The sequence below is a fragment of the Miniopterus natalensis genome, chromosome 8 (genome assembly GCF_054644295.1).
Source record: "Miniopterus natalensis isolate mMinNat1 chromosome 8, mMinNat1.hap1, whole genome shotgun sequence".
Classification (NCBI taxonomy): Eukaryota; Metazoa; Chordata; class Mammalia; order Chiroptera; family Miniopteridae; genus Miniopterus; species Miniopterus natalensis.
Window position 1 is genome coordinate 38,974,257 of NC_142088.1, and position 26,999 is coordinate 39,001,255.

General features: G+C 38.9%; 1 long non-coding RNA gene across 2 annotated transcripts in view; it reads right to left on the reverse strand.

Moving 5' to 3' along the window:
* The window catches only part of LOC148092606 (uncharacterized), a 56,897-nt gene that overhangs the window by 25,620 nt on the left and 4,278 nt on the right, over positions 1 to 26,999 (reverse strand). The window contains exons 2-3 of one of the 2 annotated variants that reach the window (XR_015714922.1): positions 4,897 to 5,032; positions 4,078 to 4,202 (exon numbers count right to left, since the gene is read on the reverse strand). This is a non-coding gene — a long non-coding RNA (uncharacterized LOC148092606). The remainder of the gene's footprint in view (positions 1 to 4,077; positions 4,203 to 4,896; positions 5,033 to 26,999) is intronic. The other variant, XR_015714923.1, reaches the window with a different exon arrangement.

The window sequence follows — 26,999 nt, forward strand, 5'->3', positions numbered from 1 at the left end:
CCTTCTTTCATTTTTTTTTCACTTGGGATGCCTTTTATTTCTTTTTCTTGACTGACTGCACTGGCTAAAATCTTCACTGTAATATTGTATAGAAGAGGCAAGAGCAGACGGCCTAGTCCTCAATGCACACTATAGCAGGCTTAGGCACAGGAAGCTACGAGAGCCCTGAGGGGGGCATCTTGTGCTTCCTGAAGAAGGTGAGCCATGAGCCCCACTCCCATGTTCGTGCACTGGCAGTAATCATGTCCTGCGCCAGCAATTTTTGTGCAGCTGGGACCCAAAGTGAGGCCATAATGTCACAGGCTAAGCTCACCGGTATCAGGACTTATTAAACACATCCTTTATGTTCAGCCTGCATAGTTCACCCAGCATAGCCCATTATTCACAGATTGCAGGCTCCTGAGTAAACATTCACTTTAGATAATCTTCCCAGAGGGAAAAAGAAAGGAACAGGGCTGGGCCTGGGCTGGAAGGAGCAAGGCTTCCGTAGGATGAGAAATACAAGTATAAGGCCACCTGGCAGGGGCGGAGGGGCAGGGTGGAGCAGAAGGTGGAACAATAAGCCACCTGTGTCCTTTTAAAGGGATGACCTGAAGTTGAACTCTCCAACATTGGCTTTATTTTGATATTCATGTGTCCTTGGGAACCTGGGAACAAAGCTATAGTTATTTGTATATCAGTTCCACATTTTCACTTCACCTTTTTCCAATGCCAGCAGCAACTCTTAAAGCTAAAAGTAGCGCCATATAGGAAAGAAATTGGGGTCATACAGACCATGTGGCTTCTGAAAGCTAAGGCTGCCACAGTTCCAAAACAGGCTTCTCTCACTAACCTCAGAGGATGGGGTCCCAAGAGCAAGGGTACAAGATGCCTTTTAGCCTTCTTAAAGCCATGGCAAACAGGTTATCCCAAGAATTTTTTCGGGAAGCCCATGAGTAGCCACCAGGACATCAAATCTAGAGCAATGGACTTGAAGCTTCTCAGCAGTTATGAGGTCCTAGTGGGTATTTCCTAGATAACTTATTCGTTTTGTCAATATCAGCTACAAATCATAGAGGGTGGGGTTGAATTATTTTAACGCACGCCCAGAAGAACATTAAAGGGGTTTGGGGGAGTCAGGGGCAATAGTTGAGGCTAACTGAATAAGAAATACAAGCCATCTGGAAAGGGGGGGTCATTAGGAGTAGACATTAGAAGTCCCAAATGAGTCAGATTGAGACGAGTTAGCAGAGAACTGTAGTTAAGAAGAGAACCTGAAAGAAAGTAGAAAATCTGAGTTCAAATTCCAGTTAGGCTACTTGACTAGCTTTGTAATATTTAGTCAATTATTTAACCTCTCTAAGCCTCGATTTCCTCATCTGTTTAATGGTATGATACTAGCCATTCCCAGTAAGGTTCCTGAGGATATTCGATGAGATAACACAGTGCTGAGCACTATGTCTTGTTCAGAAAAAGGACTCCTTAAGTAGTACCTAGAAACATAGCAGCAGATGAAGACAGCCACAGGTAATAGAAGAGCACAGAGAGTACAACCGACAGTCATCAAGCAGGGAGTGGACAAGAGGGAGGCAGGCAGCTAGACACAGGACGAAGACTGGTGATTATCACATCCTCAATCCAGCACCTGAGTTCAGGTTCCTCAACCCTGGCTGCACATTGGAATCAGTTTAAGCTCATTTTAAGGAGTTTTTATTTGTTTTTGTTTTTTAATATCAATACTTTGGCCTCACCCCTAATCCATATTCAGTTGATCTGGTGTGAGGACAGAGCATGAGTATGTTTGTGTGTTTGTGTGTGTGGGTGTGCATGTATTTATTTCCTAAGTGTTTCTAATGCCCTTCCAGAATTGAGAACCTCTGGTTTTAGATGATGCATGTCTAGATGATCTTAAATTCTGTGCCAACACCTGAAAGAGCTTGAGATAAAAAGAAAGGAATCTAGAATGACTCCTGGGTTCCTGACCTGAATAACTGGAAGGCTAGAGTTGCCATTACCTGAAATGGGAAAGATTATGAGAGGGTAGAATAGCTACTCTGAACCTAGCAGTGAGCATGTGAAGCATTGGGGATATTAAGCTGCCCTCTGGAGCTCACTAGTGGGTGGAGACAGCAGGTGTGTACACAGATAACGAATGACACTGCGGTGTGATAAGGGCTCTAGGAGCAATCTGCACCGGGAGGCACAGATGCACAGAATCAGAAGAAACTAGCTCTGCTTGGGGAGGCTTTGCAGAAAGACCATGAGGTCAGCAGTGTGTGGAACAAACTGAGAAGGTTGTAAAACTAGAGGTGGGGCAGAGAGTGGGATAGAGGTCGTGGCCGGCAAGCCCTGACGGGGAAGGAGTCAGGGAAAGCTGGGTGCTGCCGTGAGAACAGAAACTGAAGGATGCCTTGGGTGAGCCCTGTTAATGGGCTTGTCAGGGAAGGCTTTCCTTTCTCTCACTCTCTCAAGCACGTTTGCTTTGCTTTGCTTCTGGTCCCAGAGCTATTTGCAGACAGCCTGCCTCTCCTGGAAGTGCAATCATTCTGCACTTCACTTGCATGGCCGTTGAAGTTCCTGTTTCTGAACAGCAGAATGACTAAGTGAAACTCGATGGACCTCTCACCTTTATAACTGCCTCAGTCTCCCCCAACCTCTCAGTTTCTCTCTACAAGAGGTTTCTGCCTCTTGGCTTCCAAACCCCATCAGCATAGATGCTGACTTACCAGGCCCTTTGGTTTTCTTCCACCTTAATTGCCTTCACTGCAAGATTGGTTTTCCCACAGATATGCAAGTTACATACTATCAGTAAATGGGAATTTGCATAGTCTTTGGGGAAAAGCCCTCTCATGGTGCCAAAACATTTGGGCAGTAGTGCATCTCCATTATGTTGCTCAAATGCTGTTGGAGAGCTTCAGCCCAGATAACTGGTTCATTTTTGTTTACTTTAGTTTTAGTTTCCCTGAGACTTTCTGTGAGGTCAGCAATTTATCTTGAGTTCCAGCTCCAAAGTTCTCCAAGGACCCAGCAATAAGTACCACATTATGGGTGGGCAGGAAAGGGCATACCAACACCCCGAAAAACATACAAATGTTGTTATCATGTTGTTATCCTGTTGTTATCATGTTGTTATCCTGATTCCTGCTGTATACATATCACAATTCTCATATGCCAGAAGTATACTCATGTATATATGTACATATAACTTAAGATTATGAGAAAGTATTAACTATGCTGCCAAGCCTTACCCTAATTATCTACAGCCCTAAATTATCCTCTTTGGCAAGACTTGCATCCTCCCCAAAGAGTACATTTCCATGTGAAAGTATTTAGCCCAGTTTAAATCAAGTCCAAAGATTTAACTATCCAGCATTGTCTTTTCATAATCTGCTTTAATTGTTATTGATTTGTATATTTGGAAAGTGCCCTGAGATGATAAAGGCCTTCCGTGTGGTTCAGTGCCGACCATTTGCTGGTTGATTTCTAGCTTATCCTTGGCTCTTCAACTGGTCTCTCTTTAGCACTTCTACAGATGGTTATACCTCCTGCCCCACAGAGGTCCCTACTCCTGTGGCAAATCAAATTATCAATAAAAAACAAACAGGTAAATAATAGGCAGTTAGATAAAATCAATTATTCAAAAGCAGATTTAATTGACAAAGCAATTGGGGCTTTATTCAACAGTGTATAGAATAATACATATATATATATCCTAATTTAAAAATAAATATAATTAGAATCAAAACAGGGCAATCAAGAAGAAATTTCTGCCCAGGCCTTGACCAAGGTGCTGTGCAATACCTACGCTAACCTGTGACAAGTCTTCCATGTTGTCTGGGTTTAGGCTCTAAAGTTTTCAGCAGGGGTCTGAAAATTTTTAGTTATCTTTTGGTCTTTGAGTGACTGACGGTAGCTAGGAAAAAAGTCAATTATAGTCATGCTGTGGGGAGAAGATTGGTATTTTGGTGATGGATGAAGTTAAAATTTCACAGAACATTTTAAATATATGACTAGTTTATAATTATCATCAATAACTTTTCCCTGTAGCATAATCATTTGTATTTGTTCATGTAGAGAAGATAAAAGTTTACAACTCACTTAAGCCACTTCTTAAGGTTGAAACGTTTAATGCAGGTCTTCCCCTCTCCAATAGGAAAGACTACCTCAGCTGCTATGTGAAGTCGAGAAAAATCAGAACTTGAGCTTTGTAGATCACTAGAAAGCTGTAAAAACAAAAAATAGTGGGACTTAAGAATATATGACAATAAAGTCTCCCTCATTCAGTAAATTGTATAGAAACCATTCCATATCTGTGTTCTCAAGCTATTCTATTTTGTTTAAATCTAGTATTTAAAAATGAAGATTCAAGTGGAAGGGAAAGGGGGAGTAATTTCTCCTTTTAGAAATAAAGCAGCTGGGTATGTGTTCACATGGTAAAATGAAAATACTAAGCAAGTTAATGAAAATTAACTTTCTACAGCTTAAGCTTTAAGGCTAGCAGGAGATCAGTATTATAGCGAGCATGCAGGGCTGTGTGCCAAGGAAGCCTTCTGTTTTGGAAAGGGAAGACTTGGGGCTAATGGATGTGCAGTCATATGAGAAACATGAGATCATCCAGAAAAGTGCAATTTGTCAAACTGCATGTAGCAAAGAGCTTACTTCAAGGCAAAGACGATTTGTTGTGGGAAGGAAGTTGGAGGTAAAGGGTTCAAGAGGAAGTTAGTTATTTAGGATTAAATCCAAATAGGCTCTAAATAACATACCAAGCAAACAATAAAAAACAAACAAGTAAACAAATGCATGCCTCTTTGGAGAAGTGTCTATTCAGATCCTTTGCCCATTTTTCAATTGAGTTGTTTGTCTTCTTGGTGTTGCATTGTATAAGTTATTTATATATTTTGGAAATTAACCCCTTACCAGATGTATAGGTGAGTATGTTCTCCCATTCAGTGGGTTGTTCTTTTCATTTTGTTGATGGTTTTCCTTTGCTGTGCAAGAGCTTTTTAGTTTGATGTACTTCCATTTATTTATTTATTTCCTGTGTTTCCCTTGCCTGAGGAGATATATTCGTAAAAATATTGCTACAAGAAATGTCTGAAATTTTACTGCCTATATATTCTTCTAGGATTTTTATGGTGTCATGACTTACATTTAAGTCTTTAATCCATTTTGAGTTTATTTCTGTGTATGGTGTAAGTTGGTGGTGTACTTTCTTTTTTTTGTTTTCTTTGCATGTATCTATCCAATTTTTCCACCACCATTCATTGAAGAGACTGTCTTTTTATCCCATTGTACATTCTTGCCTTCTTTGTCAAATATTAATTGACAATAAAGGTGTGGGTTTAGTTGTGTGCTCTCTTTTCTGCTTCATTGATCTATATGCCTATTCTTGTGCCAATACCATGCTGTTTTGAGTACTATGATCTTATTGTATATTTTGATACCTCTAACTTTGTTTTTCTTTCTCAAGATTGCTGAGGCTATTTGGGGTCTTTGTGGTTCCATATAAATTTTTGGAATATTTGTTCTAGATCTATGAGATATGTCATTGGTATTTTAATAGGAATTGCATTGAATATGTAGATTGCTTTGGTTAGTATGGGCATTTTAATGATGTTATTTTTTTCTTGTCCATGAACACGATATATGCTTCCACTTATTTGTATCTTCCTTAATTTCTTTCTTCAGTATCTTATAATTTTCTGAGTACAGGTCTTTTACCTCCTTGGTTAAATTTATTTCTAGATACCTTATTTTGATGTTGTAATAGTAAATGGGATTGGTTTCTTAATTTCTTTGATCATTATTGGTGTATAATTAATTTCTGAATATTAATTTTGCATCCCGCTACTTTGCCAAATTCATTTATTAGATATAGTAGTTTTTTGGTGGAGTCTTTAGGGTTTTCAATGTATAATATCATTTCATCTGTGAATAATGACAATTTTACTTCCTCCTTTCAAATTTGGATGCTTTTTATTCTTCTTGTCTGATTGCTATGGCTAGTACTTCCAGTACTATGTTGAATAAGAGTGGTGAAAGCAGACATCCCTGTCTTGTTCCTGATCTTAAGGGAAATGTTTTTCGTTTTTGCCCATTGGGTATGATGTTGGCTGTGGGTTTTCATATATGGCCTTTATTATGTTGAGGACATACAGATGGTCAATAGACAAATGAAAAATGCTTAATGTCACTAATCATCAGAGAATTCCAAATTTAAACCACAGTGAGATATCACCTCACGCCTATCAGAATGGCTATCAATAAATCAACAAACAACAAGTGCTGGTGAGAATGTGGAGAGAAGGGAATGCAGATTGGTGCAGCCACTGTGGAAAACAGTATGGAGTTTCCTCAAAAAATTAAACATGGAACTGCCATTTGACCCAGTGATCCTACTTCTAGGAATATATTCAAAGAAACCCAAAACACTAATTCAAAAGCATATATATACCCCTATGTTCATTGCAGCACTATTTAAAAGAGCCAAGATCTGGAAGCATTCCAAGTGCCCATCAGTAGATGAGGGGATGAAAAAGCTGTGGCACATTTACACAATGGAAGACTATGAGGCTGTAAAAAAGGAAATCTTCTCTTTTGCGACAGCATGGATGGACCTGGAGAGTATTATGCTAACTGAAATGAGCCATTCAGAGAAAGATAAATACCATATGATCTCACTTATATGTGGAATCTAATAAACAAAATAAACAGGGAAAAATAGAAACAGAGGCATGGATACATGGAAGCTGTCAGAGGGGAGGGGGGTTAGGGAGCTGGATGAAAGAAGGTGAAGGGATTAAGCAAAAATAAATAAATGAATAAATAAATAAATAAATAATACAGACACAAACAACAGTGTGGTGTTAGCCAGAAAGAAAGGGGGTGGAGGGTAGGTGGAGGTGGGCAAAGTTGGGGAAATGAAGATGCAAAGAGACTTTGCTTGGGGTGATGGGTGCACGATGCAGTGTGCAGATGAGGTTTTATTGAGTTGTACACTTGCAACCTGTGTGGTTTTGCAAACCAATGTCACCCCATAAATCCAATTAGAAAAATACATGCCTTCTTTCTTCTAAGTGATAAAGGGAAGGTGAAATTCTTTGCTCCAAATCCCTAAAGCATTGAAATCACCTCTGGCTGTGCCCCAGAAGTGCTTTGATTTCAACGTAACTTCTGTTATAAATTTTCCAAGTGGGGGAAGAAACTTGTGATTTTAAAAAAAATATATATTTATTTCTTTACTGATTTCAGAGAGAGGAAAGGAAAGGGAAAGAAAGAGATAGAAACATCAATGATGAGTGAGAGTCATCGATCGGCTGCCTCCTGCATGCCCCCCACTGGGGATCGAGCCCACAGCCTGGGCATATGCCCTGACTGGGAATCGAACCACAATCTCCTGGATCCTAGGTCGATGCTCAACCTCTGAGCCACGCCCAGCTGGGCAAAACTTGTGATGTTTAACATTTTTCTCTTACTTGTAATATTATTTTAGGTTTTTATACTTAAACTCCTTTTAGTTTCTCAATACTTAAAAAAAGTAAATATTTGAATTTCTAATATTTTTTGACAATAGCATTTTGTACATAGAGTTGTATTTGCATTTATTTATGGAAGCCAAAGATTTAAGATATGCAACTCACTGACTTTATAGTCAATCAGCCACATTTAAATGGCCTCAGAAACAAAACTAATGGACAAAGAACAAACAAAAAAAGTTGCTTAAGTAACTTTATGCATGATTTGTTGCTTTTGCCTCTAGAATTTGTCTGCTTTGCCCTATTGGTTCCTAAAATTGGAAGGATAAACTTTAGATCCAATATAAGGACCCAAATTGACCTTTTCTTCTATTCTTTTTTCTTTTATCTCTAGTCTATGTAATGACTATGTACTGGAAAAACCTTTGGCAAGAATGCCACAACTTCCTATTGCTATGCCTAGGCAGACATAACTAATTGATCATGGCACTCTTTTCCCAGTGACTTTACACACAGCCACACAACTCTATGCAATGTTCTGAGCAGCCACTATGACTAGTCAGAATTAGCAAATGAAACCAATCCTATTTGACGTCTTAGAGCCTATTGTTGTTGGAGATTTTGAAATTTTTTAAATGCATAAGTTGAGAATCATGCCTAAGTGGTATTTTTCATAACTTATATATACCAGAAATTAGAAAGAAATAATAAAGGAAGTAGTAACATTCATAATCTATAATCTATTTTGTTGCTGTTCACTAAATAGATTTGTTTATCTCTGTTGCTATTTAAGTGCAACATAATTACATATTATGAAGTATATATACTACTTTAATAGAGTTTATTACTTAGGCTTTGCCATAACTATTTTTATTTGTTTCATTAGAGTGCATAAATACTTTGGGGAGGAAGGCTTTTTTAAGATGAAAAGATGGGTTTTAATTATTATGGTTTTCTTTACTTGGAGCTGATTTCCATAATTAACACATATTAGAGTCAGATGCAACCATGTATTTTATGCTCACTAGAGTATACAAAATTTAACTCCTCTCAATGGACTGTTTGTGCAGTAGCATTTTTACAATGGCCTCTGCACACTCTGGTGATGGTAAAATTATGTTAATACACCAATCTATACCATCTATACTACTGTGGGTATTAGATCAACTTTTTTCAGAGTTTACAGTGTCACATTTGCTTAATGAATATGTCTGTAGTAAAATTTCATTTTAGCAATTCAAGAGTCAGATCAGGCTAACTGATCAGCAGGTGCAACCTGAGGGCTGAGATCAGAATGAAAGAGGTACAGAATTATGTTACTGACTGTTGAAACAATGCAAATTGCAAGTCTGAAGCTCTGTTTTTCTTCTAAACTTCTCTTCTTAATTTTGCTACTGCTGTTCATCACAGAGACTGACCAGCTCTTGTTTACCAGAGCCATTTTCTCGTCTTCCTGGGCACACAGCTGGATTACATCTTCCAGTCCACTTAAGAATGTCCATGTGGCCCTGATCCAGCCCATAGCATGTGAGTAGAAGTGGTACAAGCCACTTTCAGGCCTAGCTCATAAAAACTTCTCAGATGCATCCTCCACGTTCCTTCCTCTTCTCCCAGCTTGATGCAGACAAGCACAGTGACCTTGGAAATCAAAATTGAAGATTATGAAGCCACAAGTTGGAAAGGTCTCAAGTTTCTGAATCACCACCAATTAGGAAACCAACTGGGCTTTACAGGGATAAAATGTAGACATGTTTGATGGAGCCATTTACATTATTGGATGTGTTGATTATAGCAGCCAGCATTATAACTAATATACAGTTTTTTCCAAGCAATTCCTTAGGACGGTGGTTCTCCATTCAGTTACAGCGTTGAAGAAAGAAAGGGGATAGAGTTGAGAGTATCATAAATTCCTTGGTAACTTTTTCGTCTGCATACTCTGATCATCCCTTACTTAGATTCTTGTTCAAGCTCCTAGCATGCTAGCCAGGTTGCAGGGGGCAGAGCATTACGGGAAGAATAACGTACCAAGGAAACTGAAGCAAGGACATTTTAAGTAACATGTTCAAAGTCACACAGCAAATCAGTATTAGGATGTTACTGTAGATAAACTGTCAGATAGAAAGTGTACTTATAGACACTCCAGAGGTCACCACATTAAAGAAATCCAGCAAAGACCAAATTCTCTGACGTGGCAAGCAGGAGTCAGGAGACGGGCTAACACAGCAGTTAGAAATGTGGACTTGGAGTTAGACCACCCACATCTGAATCCTGCCTTTGCCAGTTCCTAGCTGTGTGACTTTGAACAAGTTCCCTCATCTATAGATGATGAAGAAGAAGAAGATGATGATGATAGTTTCATAGGTTTGTTGGAGGTTTAATACTATAAAACATAAACACATAGAAATTTTTAAATAAATGAAAGTCTTGTTCCATGATTCAGCTCAAGTTCAACAAGTGTATGTGTCAGAGTGGGGGGGGTGAAGGCCAAGGAAAGGGCTTCTCATTCAGGCTTTGGCCTGCCTAAAAGGAGAGAGAGGTATTACCTTGCCGAGGTCTCCTGGGTGGTAGGATACAGCCCAAGAGCGGGCGGAGGACTGGGAGCCCAGAGGAGGCTCTCATCCTTCGTGGGAGCAATGGTTTGCCCCACAGTATGGAGCCATCCAGTGTTCCTGAGGGTCAGTTGGGCAAGCACATGTGACAGCGTGAATCGGGAAAGTGTGTGAGATGCCATAACACCTGAAGACTCATTTGAAAATCTGGATAAGACTTTGGGGACAGGGGCTGATGTTCAGAAAATTGGAATAAAAAGGCATAAAGAATGAATTCTAATCTAGCTATAGTTCAACATGTGGGGATTTGGAGCATCAAGATTTAAGCATCAAATTTATGCTTTGGAGCATCAAATTTATATAAATTTGTCTACATTGATACCCATATATAAAGACACACCTGTTACTCTAATTTTACACAACAAAGAAGAATCCTAATCTACTAAATTATTTCAACTGTGCTGAAGTACAAATGCCTCATTATGCAATAATGTTTAGAAGAAAGTACAGACATTAATATTTATATCCCTGTCATTCAAATAGGTGCATGGTTATAATTTTCCCAGGAAATCTAGCCTTGCCAAAAACTCCCACCACTGGTTTGGCATGGAGTGGGACACTGAGAGCACCTTCAGTGGAGAAGGTAATGGGGAGAATGCCAGTGGACCAGCCATAGACTGAAACCCAGTCCTGCCCAGGTTTTTGAGCCCCAGGAAACATTTCCCTGTGGTTATACATGTTACTACTCCTGTCACAAGGGGAGACTGTGACATAAATCCACCCAAAGCTGATTTGTGTGTGTACTATACACTCCCTTTCAACACCATGTCAAGAACCTGCCGCAAGATTGGAGAGGTTCCAGAAATACTTCTTCCTAAAAAGAACACAAACACTTTTTCTTTTAAATTTCCTTGTAATAAGTGGAAACTTTAAAGGCATTAAAGGGACGCATAACAACTTTAATTTGTAATGTCTCTTACTTCTGTCAGTTTAAATTAAGCCCATGATATCTGAGCACAATTTCCTATGTTTAATAATACATAAAGCAAGATAATTAAAAGGTATGTACACATGCTGGGAGAGAAACGGTGTTGAGTAAAACACTGACTTTAATCTCTGCCTCTGTGGATAAAACTGCCTCTGTAGTGAAACCAAGCAACTTAAAGCAAATAAACAGAAAGGACAGCAAGGACTGTTCTTCACACCAGCCCTTTCTTCTGAGCCGCAGACTTCCATATCCAACTACTTACTGAACATTTCCACTCGGACCCTTGATTTCTCCCTCTCCCTCAGTACAACCAATCACACACACACACACACACACACACACACACACACACACACACACACACACACACACACACCCCTTACCAAGCTCTACATCTACTTCTCCCACCTCACTCAAACTGTGCAGACCACTGCAGTAGCCTCCTAACTGTCCTCTCTGCCTTCAGTCTTGCCCCTTTCCAATTCATTCTGCAGATTAACCCAGCATGATCTTTTTAAAATACAAACTAGATCACACTATTCTCTGTTTTATAATGTCAGTAGCTTCCCTTAGGAAATACTTGGAATAAATCTTAAATTTTTCCTATTACTTACAAGCCCTGCTTCTCCAGGATCAGGCTTCATTGCTCCCATCTCCTTGCCTTCCATAAGCTAGTCATACCAAACTTCGCTGGGTTTCTCCAACACACCGCGCTGGAACATCTTTCTGCCCCACAGAACTGCTGTTCACTGCTAGTCTTCCCTAAACCCCAGTTAACCTGCCCCTTCAAGTCTGTGAGTCCTTCTCATGTGCTCCCATTGCATGCTCCGTGTTCCTCCACCACCGGGCACGCATATTGGAAGTGCCGTCTGTTTATATTCCCCATAGGGATCAACTTCTGGGCAGGATCATGTGTGTCATGTTCATTTTCAAACTCCCAGAAGTTGGCACATAGCAAACACTGAATAAATACTGGAGGAAGGGAGAGAGGGATGTATTGTGGTGGATAAGTCTTAATTGTTCCTTAGGAGACAGTGTCCTACCTGTGAGCTTAGGGACAGGAATTCTTTTGGCACTGATGTGATCACACTCAGAGATGGTAGAGTAAGTCCTTTGAGGTGATTCATAATCACAGGATCAGAGAAGAATTTGCCTAGATCCCCTCAAAATCTCCCATTCTGTCCCCCCTGGGACCCAAGGTTTATACTGGTAAAATGATTGTCCCATACTAAGCCCTAAGTTATTTGAAGGCAAGATCCATATCTAATTCAACTTTGTGTTCCCACAGTACCCAGTGTAATGTTTTCCACAAGGAAAGTGTTTAATACATATTTGTTGAATGAATTAATGAAAGAATGAGAAGCCAAAATTAGACCTACAAATGGATCCTCAAAGGCCCTTGGTTTGGGCTTTTCTCACTTAGTGAATTGCTAATGAATTAGATTGCTCGAGAAGCTATCGCATGTGCTGGTCACCTGAGTTCTCTCCATACTGACACTGGGCAATCCCCATAATTGGCAGCCACAGGGTGGACGGCAAACTTTCTGGGCAATAAAGGAAGTCAGGTCAGTAGATACCAGAAGCCTTGACCTCTAAGTTCTCAAATGATTCCTCCCTTCCGCAGGACAAGCAAAATGCACAAATACTCTTCCATTGTTTAGCAAAGTTCCTGGGGCAACTGAGACTGTGGAGCGAAAAAAAGATTCGGGGCACATTGAGGAAGGCAGCTAGAGTCTATATGTTTAACTTAGCATTGCTGAACATTTTATTTCAAGCCAGTGTATAATTAGAGAGCCTGCCATGGAAATGAGCGGTTTTGTTTATTTATTATGTAAGTATGCCTTTTATTAAAATGACTTTGTGAAGATCTAATTGCCACTACAGTAATATAGCATAGCAGCCCCTTACATAAATACATGATTATTATGTACAGTCACTTATCTGTGAACGAGTTCTGCTACTACTTTCCTTAATTAAGGATACAAAAGGGCTCCTTCATCTTTGCATATTCCCTTGCTAGGACATTGATACTCATTATTTCCTAAGTCCAAACACTGAAACTGTGTCAAGAATGCATCCATCACTAGATGGGTACTTATAGTCAGCAGAATTTTCAACCCTGTCAGCAATTTCAGCAATTTGCAATTTCTGTATATCTGACATGTGCTTTTATTGGTGAAGATCACTTTCAAATACCAAGATCATGAGAATGATTCTTTGGGTAGTCTCTGCTGCAGCCTAATGTAATGACAGTAATTAACAGCCTGTGATTAGTAGCCACTCCAGAAAGTGTTTGAATGTTAATTTGCTTCAACTAATATGCAGCACTTCTGTGTAATGAGATCTAAGCTATAGGTTCATAGGGAAAGCAAATTATTTTACAGCATTTAATCATACAAATGATTCTTAGTTAATCACTTGAACAGTAAACCTCGATGTTCTAATAAGTGACATTTGTTTTTCTGTCATTCAGTTTATTATGGTATAGGCCAGGGCAAAGATGCCATTTTTCTTAACGGTCAAATTTCCACTTGCCAGCAACATCACTCCTGAAGAAGGGCTCATGATGTAGAGCAGTGGAGCCGGGTGTGGGAGTGAATACAAAATTGAGAGAAAACCTGTATTTTTTTTTTTAATTTGCTCTTCTAACTTCAAAGACATTGTGTGGCACCATCTTTACCTCAGTTTACATATCTGTAGAATGGAATGAATGCCTTTTGGCCCTTCAATGCAGATATCTTGGTACCTAATGTCCACCAAGAAATTAAGAACAGGGTGTTGCTCATGAGCCAAGTATTAATTACTTGAATCCCTACAGTCATAGGGTTGGGTAGAAAAGTGAAAGTCACCAAAACATGAACATATTCACTAATGACGTGACTTCTTAAAAAATAAGTACCCTCTCAACATTAGCGTGGAACTACTCTAATCACGAAGCAAAGCCACTAATTGACAAATGAGGGTTTGGACAGGTTAGACCAGCTCTAAGAATTGCAAATGCAGTAGGCATTGGAAAGACCAGGATGCAAGTACCCAATATAAAGAGAGGCCTCTGGGAAATTGGATAAAACCCTAGACTATTTTTCATAAACTAACTGACTTCACATTTACACTGAAAAGGTCAAACATGCCATAAAGGATGCTGAGTCATGCTGTCACAGTGTCATCAGAAAAATTATACCAAAACATTGACTCTGGAAGGGTCCTTTACTTTGAGAATTGGCACAGAGTTGCAAATGTGATATAAAAGGCCCTCAAACTTAAGAGAAAACATACTTGTTTTTATAATTTTGGTTTCATTTTTAAGCTAGAGTCTCCCACATTTGATAAAATACTATAAAATTTGATTCCTCATTTTATGTAAATTTACTTCAAGTGCCCTTTTTCCATTAACAGTTATCCTTGGATAATAAGGGCTTTCTGTGTTGGTTTTAAAGCTAAATTTCAAGGGTAATCATTATTAACAAGAGTATTTCTTTTCTAAGCTCCTAAGAACCAAAATTAAATGACATTCCTTTACTATATGAGTTTGGTGTGGGTGTCACAACGTCGCATGGAGATAGTCATTAAGGACAAGCACTAAGCAGATCCATAATGTCATATCCGAGGGAGGCCCCTGACTTGGAGTGAATGTCGGCCTGCAGGGTGTGACGTCGGGGCATCCAGAAGGCTTTTTTTGTTAACCTCTCCAGTGGATGTCCCAGTTCCATACTTAGATGTTCAACCTTCTGTTTTACCAAAACCGAAGTTTGGGTCCTTATGGTAATTGTAAATAATACCATCCCAGTCACTTAGGTCTTAACATAAATTGGTTTGTTGGATCCTTTCCTAGAATAAGTTTCATAACTTTATAACTTAAAATACATTGAGTGCTTTGGAAAAGAAGGAGAAAGTGAGCTTTTGAAAAGAGAAAACAAAAGAACGACCTTGGAAGCAATCGGGGGAGATGCTTTAATTCCCACTTTATTATTTTGCCTAGAATTATTCTTGGGCTAGGTGACATTTTGTGGGGAACCAGAAAGTCCTGATATTTCCCAGTCATCTTTCTCATAACTTGTCACTGTGCTTGAAGGTTTAAGATTAATCTAACCCTTTGACTCACTAAGTCTATTTTTATAAAATTATTTTAAGGAAATAATAATGCATGTGGCAAAGATTTCTCTTAGAACCTGTTCATCACAGCACAGTTTATAACAAAATATTTTTTAAAACTTTAATGCCCACAAGTATGCTTTATTGATACAATGGAATACTCTGTATGGCTACTAAAATATCATTGCAGAAGAATTTTTAATATGTGAAAATATGTCTGTGCTTTTGTCAATTGAAAAAAATCCAGTTACATTACAGTAACTACCTGTGATCTCATTTTGTAGAGAAGTAGAAATAGAGATACTGTTTTATGCTAAGTAAAATAAGCTAGTCAGAGAAAGACAGGTATCACATGATCTCACTTATATGTGGAATCTAATGAACAGAATAAACTGACCAACAAAAAGACCCAGACACATTGGAGCATGTAACAGACTGATGTGTTTCAGAGGGAGGGGGGTGGGGTGGAGGAAGAGAGTAACCAATAAACTTATAGGCATATATGCATAGCCCACGGACCAACAGCAGTGTGGGGAAGGCCTGGGGAGGGTTGGAAGTAGGGTGGAGGGGGGTCAGTGAGGGGGGAGGACCTCTATAATGCTTTCAACAATAAAGATAAAATTTTAAAAAGAGAAGATACTGTAAAAGAAGAAAAATAAACATCACTGAATGAGTAACAAGATAAAAATAACCCACAAAAGGCAAATGTGAGCTGGTGGTAAACAAAAGTGTGAGGAAGGAATTCTGGGTCCACTCTTTAGAGTGACAGAGGTGGGCAAGGTGGCTGTCTTTCTGCTATTGTCAATCAATTCTGAGACCAACTATTTGCTTTACAAAATAACAGTGCATCTGTTTCTGACAAGGTGCATTCCAAAGTGCATACTATCTCTGCAAGAGGATTCTTTTGACAATCCTGTACAGGTGATGAAGTGCTCGGAAATTACTTTTCTAGAACCTTATGTCATTTCACTTACCCACTGACTAACCCATTCAAGTGGTTATTAAGTACTAGTATGATGAAATGCTGTCCCAGGCCCTCCCATATTTACCCACCTCTCCCCACCTCCACTGGTGCCACCCAAGATAGATAGGTTTCTCCCTCCCTCCTCTCTCCTTTGCTTCCTCCCTCCCTCCTTCCCTCCCTCCCTCCCCCCACCCCCATCATTTACCCAGAAGAGCCCATGACAACAAGGTGGCAGTGTTGAAAGTGTTTCTGTGGCTGGGGAAAATAAAATGGTATGGATTCCAATGCAATTATCAATGTATTAGAGTTTATCTTTTCACTTACTGTTGCCTGTCAGTGAACTAAAAAATATTCTCATCACTGTGTATAGAGAAGATTTACAATTATTATGACACCAACAAAGGAAGATACCAAAATCTAGTGCTAGGAATGTACTTATATATCCCAAAGCATAGAGACAGAGAACTTAAATCAGTATGAAAGAAATGAACAGGGCAAATTTGCAAAGATTTTTAAACAAAGAGAGGGAGAGGGGGCTCTTCCTTCAGGGCACTTTGTTACCTAGCACTGTCTTATTGCTGACCATCCCATTTTTGGCCTGATTTGAAGTTGGCCAGAACGTCCAGCCAAATGTGTAGCACTTTTTGTTAACATCCCCTTTAGTCATTCTTCTGCCATTCCCTGCAGTGTGTTTGATCTTGCTGCTTAATTTCATGTTCTAATCAAAGTTCAGCTCCCTTATCTGTTTTCTGAACTGTCTCTTACTTTAAAAAGAAATAATCTACTTTTTTAAACACTGATAAACTATCAAATTATTCTCCAAGTTAAACAGCAAAATAAGTTATCAAATATGTGTTAGGCCTAATTATCCAGTCCTGCGAAACCACTGTCTCCAAGCAAATCTCCGCAGAGCTCTCTAAGAAACGCCTTTCCACTTCCAGATTGCAATGTGGTTTCTTGTCCTTCCTCTCACAATATTTTACAGACCTGCAGTTTCCTCCACGTGTAGCGGCTCTGACACTATCATGAGAATCACCAGTGATATTCTGTAAATGCCAGCCAAAATCTATCTGCAAGAACATCTGCTCAACAGTGCAAAACTGATGTAATTACCAACCATCATCTATTCTCCTCCTGCTGGGGTAACTGCTCCAAAGCATGACTTTTTGCCCTGAGCTAACAAGATCCAGAAACTCCCTGTTATGTACAAAACCTGCCGCTTAAAACCCATGTAGCTTCAACACAAATTATAACCCAGTCTCTCAACTACAAGAGTCACTAACACCCCTGTGCCATAGGGTCTCGGAGAATCTTGCTCAAAACCTTGTGAGTCCAAGACCTCACCCTCCCCCCTCTACCTGTTTTTGTCTAATATAAATGGTATTCAAAAGAATACGATAGGGGAGGAGAGGGTACAACTACAGTTAACAATAACCTTGTTTTAAATGTACAACTACTGAAAAGAATAAATGTCAAACGTCTTAACTGGAACTGAGGCAGAAAGAGGAATTTTAAATATTTTTATTGAGCATCTACTATTTGCCAAATGCTGTCCTGGCTGGTTTGCATATATTATCTCATTTAATTGGGGTTTTAAAATTTCTGGTAATCCAGAAATCCTTGTTTGAATCCATTAAGTCTGGAAATGGCATTTATGCTTCAGCTCTACCCTTAAGGATGTGAAGAAGTTTAACCAATGGATGATGAAAAAGAATAAATTCTAAGTATTTTTTTCCAATTATGTTAAGGGAAAGAGGGTGAAGAGACCATGTAGTTTTAGAGTATGGCACCAATAAGCTGTGGAGCATCCAACAAGTTTCTTAATCTGAATTTCAGTTTCCACATTTACAAAATAATCAGGGAGCTGGACAGGACTTCTGAGGTCACTAGCAGTTCTAGAACATCATGATTTATTGATTCTACAAAGCAGATTTTATATAAAAAAATTTGAAGTACACACTCATTCCTCTCATTTTTGGTTTCTCTTAAATTCATGGTGAGGCTAAGAACAAACTATATCTGGTTTCAGAAGGACTAGGAATTAATAACAAGATTCTAACAAACTATTTTGTTGGATTGTTTGATTTTTTAATTAAATTTGTTGGAATACCATTGGTTAAATAACATTATATAGATTTCAGGTGTACAGCTGTGCAATGTGACGTCTGTGTGCTCTGGGGTGGTCAGCATCTGGGGCCTAGTCTCCTTCCGTGACCCTGTCTGTGGCCCCTTACTCTCTCCCTCCGCCCCATCGTCTTCCCTTCTGGTAACAACCATTCTGTTGGCTGTGTCTATGAGTCTGGGTTGTTTGTTTGTTCATTTGTTGCTTTTTGTTTTATATTTCACATATGAGTGAAATCATATGATTCTTGTTCTTTTCCATCTGACTATTTCACTTAGCATAAGACTCTCAAGATCCGTCCGTGTTGTTGCAAACGGCAATATTTCATCTTTTTATGGCTGAGTAGTTTCCCACTGACTATATGCAGCACATCTTCTTTATCCAATCATCCATCAGAGGGCACTTAGGGGTTTTTTCCATCTTGGCTATTGAAAATAATGCTGCAATGAACATAAAGGTACATGTATCTTTACAAATAAGTGTTTTCAAATTTTTCAGATACATACTCAGGAGAGGGATTGAGGAACCTCAAAACTGTTTTCCACAGTGGCTGCATCGACTTGCACTCTCCCAGCAGTGGACGAGGGTTCCCCCTTCTCCACATCCTCTCCAACACTTGTTATTTCTTTTCTTATTGATAATAACCATTCTAACAGGAGTGAGGTGGTATCCATTGTGGCTTTGATTTGCATTTCCCTTATAACTAGTGATGTTGAGTGTTTTTTCATATATCTGTTGGCCATCATATGTCTTCCTGGGAAAAGTATCTATTCAGTTCTTCTCCTAATTTTTAAATCAGATTGTTTGTTTTGTTGTTGTTGAGTTGCATGAGTCCTTTATATATTTTGGGCATTACCCCTTATTGGAGGTATTGTTTGCAAATATCTTCTCCCATTAAGTTGGTTCTTTTTGTTTTGTTGATGGGTTTTGTTTTGTTTTGTTTTGTTGCTATGCAGAAGCTTTTTAGTTTGATATAGTCCCATTTATTTATTTTTTGCTTTTACTTCCCTTGCCTTTGGAGTCAAACTCAGGAAAACCCATCTGAGCCTAATGTCCATAACCTTATGCCTATATTTTCTTCTATGTATTTTAATGTTTCAGGTGTTATATTCAAGTCTTTAACCCATTTGAGCCTATTTTTGTGTATGATGTCAGACAGCAGTCTAGTTACATGTTTTTTTATTTTTAAGAAAAGATCGGCCATATAAACTTCTAAAATAAATGCATTAAATCAGGCTGAACTGAGATAGTAAAGAGAACTCCTATCTCCAAGTGGAATTATGGCCATTTTGCACACAAAATACTTCTAGACAGTGAACAAACTACCGAAAATACCACCTTTATGTGATCTTCTTAGAGGAAATTTTATTTCTGCTTTGCTAGATGAAAATAATGTTGAGGCATGTGTGTGTGTTAGTTATATAAAGGTATTTGATATCAGTGGGTGGAATGTTGCCTTTTCATCATGAGTCATCATAAAATAAATCTCTCTTATTCTGCCTTGGATGTATCAGGTCACTTTCTAGCTCTTAACACATGGAAGCCTCTAAAAATCAATAAATAATTCATGAAATATTTGCCAAATTTATCTCTTGTGTCCCCGCACTGTGTCAGGCAGTTGAATGACTGGAAAGACACCTCCCAAAGTAATACAAATATCTTGATCCACTAAGACACAGATGCAACAGACTGTGGGGAGTAAAAAATAAAACTAACTGTAGATAGAAGGGAAGGAGAGGCACAAGGGCCCAGGTAGATCCAGCACCTCAGGAGCAGAAGATGCTGGGGAGAGAAGCAGGGTAATGATCAGGTGGTGGTTCTAGTATTTCCACCACAGTGCACATTCACCACAATTAGTCAGAATCCCTAAGTACTTTAGGCATGATAGATCTTCTACCAAATTTGCCAATGTCTCACATATGAAGCTAGGTGTGTGGTTTGTTTAGCAAGTTCCAACTTTCTATTATATGAATAGTTTTATTTCACTGGTCCTCATGAAGTTGTGCTTTTCTAAAATAGTAATAAGCTTGCTATTTTAATTATTTATTATATTCTAACATTTCCAATCACAGAAAGTATCTATATTCAAAAACCAAAATCATCCTCTATACTAATGATTCTAAATGATTATCAAAAAATAAGAGGACATGCACTGACAAAACAAACAAACAAACAAACAAACAACTCCACCTTTCCAAGGTTCAAAGAGAAAGATGGGTGAAAAATCTACAGCTGAGGAACTATGGGGTTTTTTTCAAAGCCTTATCTCTTAATTAAGTCCCAGGTCTGGCATTACCTGATGTTAAAAATAAGAAAACAGGCCCAAAATGGAGTCACTTATGCTAAGCCCCACATCACCAAACTGAGACTTAATACTTAGTTTCAGCTCTCCCAGAAATGGAATCTCAAACCAGTCAATCAGGAATTACCTGGTCATCACTTGTGATGTAATGTGCCTGCTAGACCCCAGCCATTCTCTAAAGGAAAGTGACCTTGCTACAACCAATCCACTTTTTGCTAGTATAACTTCCCACTTCCTCCTGCCTTTAAAATCTTTCATTTCATATAGCTCCTTGGAGCTCCTTTCTGTGTGCTAGATGGGATGCTGTCCAATTCACGAATAGTTGAATAAAGTCATTAGATCTTTACTCAGTTGAATTTTGTTTTATAACACTGATATACCCTATTGTAGGTTTAAAGTCTGAAGTGACCATGTTCCCAAGTATAGAGTTAACCCTGTGGCCTGGAGGCCATTCTCCCAAACAGAATGGGTCATTGGAGTGCCCTCTTCCCAGTCATCCTGGGCATGACCAGAATCATATAGACAGATGGCCACTAGAAAGACTCCACAGTGTTTTATTAAGACATTTACTTAGTTACAGGCCTAAGACTAGGAGATCTCGAGTGTCTTCCCTAACTCATGTGATGAGAAAAGGAAGAAATACTGAATACCTATTCTGTGCCAGGCACCTACTGTGTGCCAAGGGTAGAGACTGAGGGATTTTTCTCACAGTAGCCAGGCTTGAGAATCATTGATCTAGAACAAAGAAGGCAGATTGGTTTGACTCCATGCCAAATCCTCTTTGTGCAGATATACTCCAATCTTATCAGTAATATATCTGCAATTCTCCTTCCAGGGTGACTTGTTCCAGGATGGCTTCCAAAGAGTGCTAAACACATTTTGTTGTTTGACTTCTTCATTCTAGTTATCATGATTCTTCATGATCTTACCTCTCAATTCTGGAAGTAATTTATTTGGGGCCCACAGAGCATTTATGATAGCTAAAAATAATACCTATTAATGAATTTTGAAAATAATGAAATACTTAAATACTTAACTTAGCAAAGGCAAAAAAAGAAGCAATCCTAGAAAAGTGATGTACTAAAAATGATGTTTGAGTCTGGGACTAAGGTAAATATAGAGTTGTAGAGACTGGAAGCAGTTACCATTGACCAATTCAATTACCATGGTAGTAATTTCTAGGAGGACAAATGGGACAGAGGGAAGTGAACAGGAAGGGCCTGATTAAAGAAATGGAGTCTCAGTAGGAGCTGGAGGTGGCAGTGAAACTGGGAGCTACAGAAAATGAAGTTGCTACTGACTCAAACTTGTTCTTAGACTAGCAGCTCTGTTGATGTCAATAGAGGATGGGGGGTGGGGGGGGGCCTATACACTTCCAAAGGCAATTCGAGTCTGCCATGAACTTTCTTTGCATTTTCCACATTTTGGTTTTACTGAGGAGTTAAAATTAAATATAACACTTCCACAAGGGCCTGTCTAGTGCTGAAGGGAGGAAGGGAGAGAAGGAGGGAGGACAGGAATGAGAAAGGAGGGAGGGAGGGAGGGAGGGAGGAAGGAAGGAAGGAAGGAAGGAAGGAAGGAAGGAAGGAAGGAAGGAAGGAAGGAAGGAAGGAAGGAAGGAAGGAAGGAAGGTTAATAAATAATAAATACATGAAAATTTTTCTCCCCTTCCAATTTATATCATTATTAGGTTATATACAATTAAATAGGAGTAAATCATTGTCTGACTCTATATAATCATTCTGTAATTCATCCTGACCTTTAGTTCTATCAACTCTATTTGCCCTGCCATCAATGTCACTCTGTGCTGCAGCAGCCCCTTGTATTTGTGCTTTGGAAGAAAGGCTGTCCAAGAAATGGTAAAGCTGGACTCTGTTGAGGAGATAATGCAATAAAATGGGCTTTTGGAAGAGAAATTTCAAAGCCCGAAGGTTCATGTACATAACAACAGTAGGGCCTACTTCGCATTTGGACCAGTTTAGCTCACGCTGATTCCTGGAGCTGACTCCTTCTAGGCTGCCTCCCTGTGCCAGCAGTCATTAGACATAATACGCTGGGTAACGTCTTCACAGGGCCTGAAGACCTCCTTAAGAGCTTCAGGGTGAACCATAAGAAAAAAGCTTTCCAAGAGGAAAGCTTTCTTCCTGGAACCCTTAGTGGTTTGGCCTAAAACCTTTTTGAAAAAACAGCATCTTTGCCTTACAATCTTCCTCACCATTCATTGTTTTAGTTTCAGAAAGTCATTTTTAAAAATCAGCTTCTCTCAGTAGAGTGAGCTGCATGGGAGAGGACAGATGTTCACCTTGTTTAGGATTCTGAAGTTCAGGGGCAGAGGTGGAGCAGGGCAGGAAAGGGTTCAGAGATGCTAGGCCACAAACCAAAGAACATCACTTTGGAAGACACTTATTCTACTGATTCCCTATCTTTAATTGATAGTTAAAGACACTCTTTATTCCATAATCTTTTTCCATCTCAATTTCAGTTTGTGCTTTCAATTTGTTTGCTAACTTGAGCATATGTGCCTTGCTAACTGAAGGTATGATCACACGGGGCACACTGTTCAGGGTTCTTCATTAAGAGCAATAGAGGTCTTCATATCAACTTTAGATCACCACCGCTTAATCTATTTGCTAGTTGCCACATGACCTACATGTGTAGAGTGATTCAAGGGAATTGGGTGGTGCTAACAGAATCACCTCCAAATACATAATAGTTCCTCATGTGTCTTCCAGGGCATACTAAATTTTTCCTCTAGAACATTGTATTTCACTCTCCAAATCCAGTTTATGTCCCACCACCTATTTATAAATCAGAGGGTGTGGTTAATAGTGGGAGCAAAGAAAATGGAATATCTCAGAGATGAAAATTAAACGTCACGAGCCATGGCAGAAGGGCTTCAAGCTAAGGACTTTGGATTTTCAGAACTCTTGGGCCAGGCCATTTCTATTGTAAGCTTATGCATCAAGTTCCATTAATGCAACATGATTAAACATTTAATTCTTTGAACTCCCTTTGATTCAACACTCACCAAGTTACCTTCTGATTATGAGGAAAAAATTGACTCTATCTTTTAGACTTGGAATACTCCTTCCAGTGACACATACATTTCCACTATCAATAAAATTAGTTAACTGGGAGTTATGGTTTTATACATCTGTCTCATGAGCTTGGTTAGCATGAGCTCAGTTCCCAGAAATGAACCCACTCTTGGTGTGCCCATAAAGATCAAGTTTTTAAGCTTGTGAAACTGAGGATCAGTCTCTGGGCCACATTAATCCACCAACATAATAAATGCCACATTGTGAGACCTCTTGGAAGACAAGCAGCTGACCGTTCCCTAGACAGACACTTACCCCCTGTATCACTTTGTTGAGCGACTAGACCCTTTACCCATTATAAGTTGCTTTTCTGATATTCAGCCTCCCAGGCAGGAACGTGGCAACATTTGATTATGTACATCTTTGCTGAATAAAATCTTTCCACAATTTATAGATCAATTGCCAGGTAAGCGTTCCTTGGCTATTCAGTGCAGCTTGGCCGTGTTAAGCATGTTTCACAACCCCAGACCAATGACAGCAGGTTTCCACTACCCATTTGTTTTGCAGCACCCATAAATGAATGGCTTCTGTCATCTCTCCTCGTCCTCCAGTAAGCCACTATTAAATTCCTGATGCCACTCCTTCAGTTCATTGACTAGGTTAGGGTTGTCCATTTTTCAAAATAAATGATGTCGCGTATTTCTCAATACTGTGTATTTTTTGACATGAGAGAGAAAAAAGCCTATAAAATTACACCTAAGTACTGCTACTGACACATGATCAACCATTTGACCAGTGACCCAACATACTGCATCTTCTGTGAAAATAGTACCTCTGGCTGTCTCGAGGTCATGCATGAAGCTGAAAGGATCCCCTCTACCAGAAAACATATTAGTCAAAATACTCTAAGCTGGTCATAGTCAATTTCCTCTGCCTCAGATAAGTATCATTTTCCTTCAAGGAACTCAAGACTACAATAAATATTTGATTTCCTTATCTTTTCATTTCTGGACTCCCAGGCCCTAGCAATGCCTGGCGTTTAATTGGCATATAACTCAATAAACATTTGTTGATTGAGTTCATTGAATGATAAATTATTTTGAAGTTTAGTTTCCTGTCCTTGATTTAATTTTTCTGTATATTCCTACTTCTTTTTTTCTTTCCATCTTTAAAATGTTTCTTATGTCACCCTCATGTCATATTTATGCCTCTATTTCTCTTTCTCAGGGATACATGATATAAGCAGTAATAATTATAAATGCATAAACCATTAAAACAACATGAAGAATTAAAAGTTCCCTTAGAGCACTGAAGGATCAGTCTAAGATAGATCCTAAATGGTGTGAGTGGAACACACCTCATACACAATACATTATTTACAAAGCATTTTTTTTCTTATCCTAAAACATAATGGAAATATAAATAATCACATATTTATGTAGTGCTTTGTGATTTGGGGGCACTTCCATGAACATTCTCTAATCTGATGCTTTTAAGAATTGTATGGCTATATCTATACACACGAAACATGATTTTTTTTAAAAAAATTCTCATGTTCTGCATCCTCTTGTTTTATTCTTTAATCTGTTTTGTCTGTCATTCCATTGTCCCCACTTCAAATAGTACATCACAATTTCATCATTGCTTCTTCAGGTGTTACCACCCTTCACTTCTTTGAGTTCTCTATCTCTATAAAGTTTCTATATTTCTGACTGTGTCATTGGTTTATATTTCTAGAATAAAGAGCAAATGGCTTAGAAAATAGTGAAATTAGAACTCATCATGGTTTCATGTTATGAATACATTTTAAAAGGTATGTATGGCAATGCTTCACTACACTTACATAGTTGCTTAAATATTGTACAAGTTTCCCAACCCAACACTACACTAAGACAGAGCACTGCTGTTTCTAGAGGCTATAAAACTCAGTGAAAACCCGGTATGATACATATTTATTTGTTCTTATTGCTACTCTGGGTGACCTTACAAGCTCATATATATAAAGCTTCTTAACTCCAAAGTCATTGTATCTAGGGAGGAACAAAAAAGTTTCCTGACATGGAATCCAGGGTTCCACAATAGGTAACCAAACCCAGTGTCATCTTTGCAAACCTGTTGCATTCATGTTCTTCTCTTTCCCATCTTGGGTTTTAATCACTTGGTTGATTAATATTTCATTCACTGTTGAGACCTGTCCAGATTCTATAGGTCAGTAATTCCTCATGATATATATAATCTCTGGATATCAGGCAACACATTCTGTTCTATGATGAGAGTTGAAGTTAGAATGTTAGACGGTGAAACATTTCTAGCATTGAAATGGCATTAAGATTGCAAGACAAGTCCAGTGAAGGCCTTTCCTTCCTGCCAGGTGCTATGTCTACACTCAGCACATGGTATTGGGTGGTTGGATCAGGGTTTCACAGGTGCCATCATTATCCTTACATCAAGGGTGAGCTCTTAGGGAGGGTGCAGCTCTGCCTGGACCAATGTGACTCAGTTGCTTGGAGGGTTGTCCCGTACCTTGAAAGGCCTTTGGCTCAGTTCCCAGTCAGGGTACATATCCTGGTTGTGGGTTCAATCCCTGGTCAGGGTACGTATGGGAGGCAACTGATCAATGTTTCTCTTTCTCTCTCTCCTTCTCTCTCTCCCCTCTCTGTCCCTCTCCCTTCACCCCTCCCCCCCTTTCTCTCCTTCTCCCCTCATCCCTCCCCCTCTCTCTCTCCTCTAAGATCAATGGAAACATATCCTCAGGTGTAGATTAAAAAGAAAAAAGAAAAAAAGAAATGGTACAGCTCCATGGGATCTTCATCTGGGTATTTTTTTACAGTGCAAGTTATTTCTCTAGATAACTGCACTTATATTTCTTAGTCTTGCTTCCTACCTGACAATTAGAATAAGGGTTAAGTTATTTGCATCTATATTACCATAAGTAAATGAACTTTATTTAAATGTGTATCCTTAACTGTTTTTCAAAAAGATTATGTCATGATGCAGCATTGAAAGAAAAAGTTATTGGGGACATAGAAGAATGCTTGTCTTGTCCTTGGCAATATAACTAAAGGCGATAGAACTTACTGAATCTAGCAGATTACACTTTAGATTTACCAAAACTAAGACTGGTTTGACTGATTCATGGATCATGAAAGATGATCTCTTAAGCACCAAATATCTACATCAGGAGATTCCGTCTGACTTGCAAGAAAAAGCTATTTAATTTTTCTTTACATAAGGAGAAAATACTATATGTTTAACCAAACAGGAAATACAGATGAAAACCTGGTTCTCATCCATAACCCCCAAAAATTATATTTTTAGTCCTAAATATCATTACTGTCAGCTTTGGAAAGCCACGTGTCACTGTCTTGTTACACAAACTTAACTTGATTACCAAAAGTGATTCAGAAGGCTCTTTATCTCAATATAGAGAAAACTAAGTTGAAAATTTAGAGTATTATAAGAAGAAAGTACATAAATATATGCTATTGGC